The sequence below is a fragment of the Engystomops pustulosus genome, chromosome 3, assembly GCF_040894005.1.
Source record: "Engystomops pustulosus chromosome 3, aEngPut4.maternal, whole genome shotgun sequence".
In the NCBI taxonomy this organism is placed as follows: domain Eukaryota; kingdom Metazoa; phylum Chordata; class Amphibia; order Anura; family Leptodactylidae; genus Engystomops; species Engystomops pustulosus.
In genome coordinates this window covers 7,268,397-7,274,872 of record NC_092413.1, presented here as the reverse complement: position 1 = coordinate 7,274,872, position 6,476 = coordinate 7,268,397, and the positions used below count along the sequence as shown (strand labels likewise).

Sequence of the window (6,476 nt, the reverse complement as noted above, 5' to 3'; positions counted from 1 at the left end):
CCTGCTGGGCCATTCTTCATCATGACCTCCTTGTACAGGTCCTTGTGTCCTTCTACATACTCCCACTCCTCCATGGAGAAATAGACAGCCACATCCTGACATCTTATAGGAACCTGACACACACAATGACACAGTCATCCCCCGGACCCCTCCCTTGTGTTATTATATACTACTAGGCGGTCTTAATTGCCAAAGTCTCTGTAACGAGAACTCTAACTCTGCGACCCTCTCATCCAGCAAAAGCAGTTCCCTACGCTGTACTGAAGAGACACAACCAGGTCGAAATAGCGCTGTCTGCAGTTGGGAATATGTTTCTTTTGGAATAGATTGGTTTGACACATCATGTCATTAGGCTTCCTGAAAGTCATGCTTGATGGTAAGTGGTCTGCCTTACAAGGAAGCAAAAGTGGTGCTGTTTTCCTTATGCCATCCTGGAAAACTTATTTGAATATTTCCGAGAATCCTCTAGTGGAGCATCAATGGTTATAAGTCTCCAGCTGCCTGCTTGGCAGCCTTAATTGGTAAAGTCTCTGTAAGGAGAACTCTTACTTCCCAACCCTATATCATGTCCCAGCATTCCCGGCAGCGCTCACCTCTCCGCTCAGCAGCTCAGTGATCCTGGAGGTAAGTTCTAGGATCTTCTGCTCATGTATCAGTGAATGAGGTGGAGGCTGGGTGATGGGGCTCTGGGTCCATCCTCCTGATACACGGGGGGTCACACACTCACCAGACGACTTCTTCACTACTGTGTAATCCTGTGTATGGGGAGACACTGATCACTACACAATCCAAAAACCCTTAATGCTTGCAATGATTTACCGGTCCTAAAAATCAAGAGCCACTGAAGTATCAAATGTAAAAATCACAGTTAGAATTTCTCAAACACTCATTTGTGTGATTCTTGACACCTGAGGTCGTCCTGAAGGCTGCACTATTACATATGAGCCTCTCACCTCTCCAGTTATCCTGTAGACTATTTTTAGGCTGAAGTCCAGGATCCGGGCAGCCGTGGTTCTGTCCCCGTCCATCCTATGTGGTTCATGTATTAAATGGGAATTTGTTTTTAAAAGAGAACCAAAAACATGAAAGTCTTAAGAAACCTGAGAGAAAACAAGAAAACAAAGTCACATCTGGAGAAGTTATTACTTATGTCCCTTTACCCCTCACACATCCCGCACCCCGTGTCCTCTCCCTCACACACCTCCCGCACCCCATGTCCCCTCCCTCACACACATCCCGCACCCCATGTCCTCTCCCTCACACACATCCCGCACCCCATGTCCTCTCCCTCACACACATCCCGCACCCCATGTCCTCTCCCTCACACACATCCCGCACCCCATGTCCCCTCCCTTACACACATCCCGCACCCCATGTCCTCTCCCTCACACACATCCCGCACCCCATGTCCTCTCCCTCACACACATCCCGCACCCCATGTCCTCTCCCTCACACACATCCCGCACCCCATGTCCTCTCCCTCACACACATCCCGCACCCCATGTCCTCTCCCTCACACACATCCCGCACCCCATGTCCTCTCCCTCGCGCACATCCCGCACCCCATGTCCTCTCCCTCACACACATCCCGCACCCCGTGTCCTCTCCCTCACACACATACCGCACCCCATGTCCCCTCCCTCACACACATACCGCACCCCATGTCCCCTCCCTCACACACATCCCTCACCCCATGTCCCCTCCCTCGCGCACATCCCGCACCCCATGTCCCCTCCCTCACACACATCCCGCACCCCGTGTCCTCTCCCTCACACACATCCCGCGCCCCATGTCCTCTCCCTCACACACATCCCGCACCCCATGTCCCCTCCCTCACACACATCCCGCACCCCATGTCCCCTCCCTCACACACATCCCGCACCCCGTGTCCTCTCCCTCACACACATCCCGCACCCCATGTCCCCTCCTCACACACATCCCGCACCCCATGTCCTCTCCCTCACACACATCCCGCACCCCATGTCCTCTCCCTCGCGCACATCCCGCACCCCATGTCCCCTCCCTCGCGCACATCCCGCACCCCATGTCCCCTCCCTCACACACATCCCGCGCCCCATGTCCTCTCCCTCACACACATCCCGCACCCCATGTCCCCTCCCTCACACACATCCCGCACCCCATGTCCCCTCCCTCACACACATCCCGCACCCCATGTCCCCTCCCTCACACACATCCCGCACCCCATGTCCTCTCCCTCACACACATCCCGCACCCCATGTCCCCTCCCTCGCGCACATCCCGCACCCCATGTCCCCTCCCTCACACACATCCCGCGCCCCATGTCCTCTCCCTCACACACATCCCGCACCCCATGTCCCCTCCCTCACACACATCCCGCACCCCATGTCTTCCCCTCACACACATCCCGCACCCCATGTCCTCTCCCTCACACACATCCCGCACCCCATGTCCTCTCCCTCACACACATCCCGCACCCCATGTCCTCTCCCTCACACACATCCCGCACCCCATGTCCCCTCCCTCACACACATCCCGCACCCCATGTCCTCTCCCTCACACACATCCCGCACCCCATGTCCTCTCCCTCACACACATCCCGCACCCCATGTCCTCTCCCTCACACACATCCCGCACCCCATGTCCTCTCCCTCACACACATCCCACACCCCATGTCCTCTCCCTCACACACATCCCGCACCCCATGTCCTCTCCCTCACACACATCCCGCACCCCATGTCCTCTCCCTCACACACATCCCACACCCCGTGTCCCCTCCCTCACACACATCCCGCACCCCATGTCCTCTCCCTCACACACATCCCGCACCCCATGTCCTCTCCCTCACACACATCCCGCACCCCGTGTCCTCTCCTCACACACATCCCGCACCCCGTGTCCCCTCCCTCACACACATCCCGCACCCCGTGTCCCCTCCCTCACACACATCCCGCACCCCGTGTCCCCTCCCTCACACACATCCCGCACCCCGTGTCCTCTCCCTCACACACATCCCGCACCCCATGTCCTCTCCTCACACACATCCCGCACCCCATGTCCTCTCCCTCACACACATCCCGCACCCCATGTCCTCTCCCTCACACACATCCCGCACCCCATGTCCCCTCCTCACACACATCCCGCACCCCATGTCCCCTCCTCACACACATCCCGCGCCCCGTGTCCTCTCCCTCACACACATCCCGCACCCCATGTCCTCTCCCTCACACACATCCCGCACCCCATGTCCTCTCCCTCACACACATCCCGCACCCCATGTCCTCTCCCTCACACACATCCCGCACCCCATGTCCTCTCCCTCACACACATCCCGCACCCCATATCCTCTCCCTCACACACATCCCGCACCCCATATCCTCTCCCTCACACACATCCCGCACCCCATGTCCTCTCCCTCACACACATCCCGCACCCCGTGTCCTCTCCCTCACACACATCCCGCACCCCGTGTCCTCTCCCTCACACACATCCCGCACCCCGTGTCCCCTCCCTCACACACATCCCGCACCCCGTGTCCCCTCCCTCACACACATCCCGCACCCCGTGTCCTCTCCCTCACACACATCCCGCACCCCGTGTCCTCTCCCTCACACACATCCCGCACCCCGTGTCCTCTCCCTCACACACATCCCGCACCCCATGTCCCCTCCTCACACACATCCCGCACCCCGTGTCCCCTCCTCACACACATCCCGCGCCCCGTGTCCCCTCCCTCACACACATCCCGCACCCCGTGTCCTCTCCCTCACACACATCCCGCACCCAGTGTCCTCTCCCTCACACACATCCCGCACCCCGTGTCCTCTCCCTCACACACATCCCGCACCCCATGTCCCCTCCCTCACACACATCCCGCACCCCGTGTCCCCTCCCTCACACACATCCCGCACCCCATGTCCTCTCCCTCACACACATCCCGCACCCCGTGTTCCCTCCCTCACACACATCCCGCGCCCCATGTCCCCTCCCTCACACACATCCCGCACCCCGTGTCCCCTCCCTCACACACATCCCGCACCCCATGTCCCCTCCCTCACACACATCCCGCACCCCGTGTCCCCTCCCTCACACACATCCCGCACCCCATGTCCTCTCCCTCACACACATCCCGCACCCCGTGTCCTCTCCCTCACACACATCCCGCACCCCATGTCCCCTCCCTCACACACATCCCGCACCCCGTGTCCCCTCCCTCACACACATCCCGCACCCCATGTCCTCTCCCTCACACACATCCCGCACCCCGTGTCCTCTCCCTCACACACATCCCGCGCCCCGTGTCCTCTCCCTCACACACATCCCGCGCCCCATGTCCCCTCCCTCACACACATCCCGCACCCCGTGTCCCCTCCCTCACACACATCCCGCACCCCATGTCCTCTCCCTCACACACATCCCGCACCCCATGTCCTCTCCCTCACACACATCCCGCACCCCATGTCCTCTCCCTCACACACATCCCGCACCCCATGTCCCCTCCCTCACGCACACCCCGCACCCCATGTCCCCTCCCTCACACACATCCCGCACCCCATGTCCCCTCCCTCACACACATCCCGCACCCCATGTCCCCTCCCTCACACACATCCCGCACCCCATGTCCCCTCCCTCACACACATCCCGCACCCCATGTCCTCTCCTCACACACATCCCGCACCCCATGTCCTCTCCTCACACACATCCCGCACCCCATGTCCTCTCCCTCACACACATCCCGCACCCCATGTCCTCTCCCTCACACACATCCCGCACCCCGTGTCCTCTCCTCACACACATCCCGCACCCCATGTCCCCTCCCTCACACACATCCCGCACCCCATGTCCTCTCCTCACACACATCCCGCACCCCATGTCCTCTCCCTCGCGCACATCCCGCACCCCATGTCCTCTCCCTCACACACATCCCGCACCCCATGTCCCCTCCCTCACACACATCCCGCACCCCATGTCCTCTCCCTCACACACATCCCGCACCCCGTGTCCTCTCCCTCACACACATCCCGCACCCCATGTCCTCTCCCTCACACACATCCCGCACCCCATGTCCTCTCCCTCACACACATCCCGCACCCCGTGTCCTCTCCTCACACACATCCCGCACCCCATGTCCTCTCCCTCACACACATCCCGCACCCCATGTCCCCTCCCTCACACACATCCCGCACCCCATGTCCTCTCCTCACACACATCCCGCACCCCATGTCCCCTCCCTCACACACATCCCGCACCCCGTGTCCCCTCCCTCACACACATCCCGCACCCCATGTCCTCTCCCTCACACACATCCCGCACCCCATGTCCCCTCCCTCACACACATCCCGCACCCCATGTCCTCTCCCTCACACACATCCCGCACCCCATGTCCTCTCCCTCACACACATCCCGCACCCCATGTCCTCTCCTCACACACATCCCGCACCCCATGTCCTCTCCCTCACACACATCCCGCACCCCATGTCCCCTCCCTCACACACATCCCGCACCCCGTGTCCTCTCCCTCACGCACATCCCGCACCCCGTGTCCCCTCCCTCACACACATCCCGCGCCCCGTGTCCTCTCCCTCACACACATCCCGCACCCCATGTCCTCTCCCTCACACACATCCCGCACCCCATGTCCTCTGCCTCACACACATCCCGCACCCCATGTCCTCTCCCTCACACACATCCCGCACCCCATGTCCCCTCCTCACACACATCCCGCACCCCGTGTCCTCTCCCTCACACACATCCCGCACCCCATGTCCCCTCCTCACACACATCCCGCACCCCGTGTCCTCTCCCTCACACACATCCCGCACCCCATGTTCCCTCCCTCACACACATCCCGCACCCCTTGTCCTCTCTTAGACAGCTCTCCATGTAGCGTCTCATTGCATAGGACCTGCGATGACGTCATAGTCACATGATCATTTTGATTTCAGGTTGTAAATATTACAGGACATTCGATGACGTCACGCTGGTCACATGACAGGAAGTGCTGAACAGCGAGAAATATCCACATTTATAGATCTTTTTGAGGTCCTGAGGTAAAATAACCGCAATATATAACAGTACAGTATGTAATATATATATATATATTTTTATCAGTACAGTATGTAATATTTTTTATATATATATATAAAACCCCCTCACAGCACATGACAGGAGAATGATAACCGAAAATATCCCAATAATGATCTGTATGAATAATGCTGCTTGTTGCCTTATAGTGTATAAATATACAGGTAAGTGGCCGCTCACAAGGACAAGGAGGAGGTTTGGACATATCCCTGTTTTTAGCTTTCTCTTGCCTCGTAGCCGAAATATATCCTTTGGCCCATCTGTCGTGTGTCCCTGGTCCCACTACGGCTTCTTGTACATGAACGTGTACTACACCTGGACGCTCCTCGGCCCTCACCTGTCCCTGGGGACGCCTGGTCCCCGACCACAATTAGGGGAAAAGATAGGCGTCAGAGCCTCAGGGGGCCCCTTTA

The 6,476-nt window shown here is 59.1% G+C and overlaps 1 long non-coding RNA gene across 1 annotated transcript; it reads right to left on the bottom strand.

The window, feature by feature from the left end:
- Window positions 1-231: 231 nt before the first annotated feature.
- On the bottom strand, window positions 232-5,963 carry LOC140120903 (uncharacterized). The gene is made up of 3 exons (XR_011853992.1): window positions 5,834-5,963; window positions 954-1,100; window positions 232-755 (listed from the first exon to the last, which is right to left on the bottom strand). It is a non-coding gene; the product is annotated as an uncharacterized lncRNA (long non-coding RNA).
- Window positions 5,964-6,476: the final 513 nt, after the last annotated feature.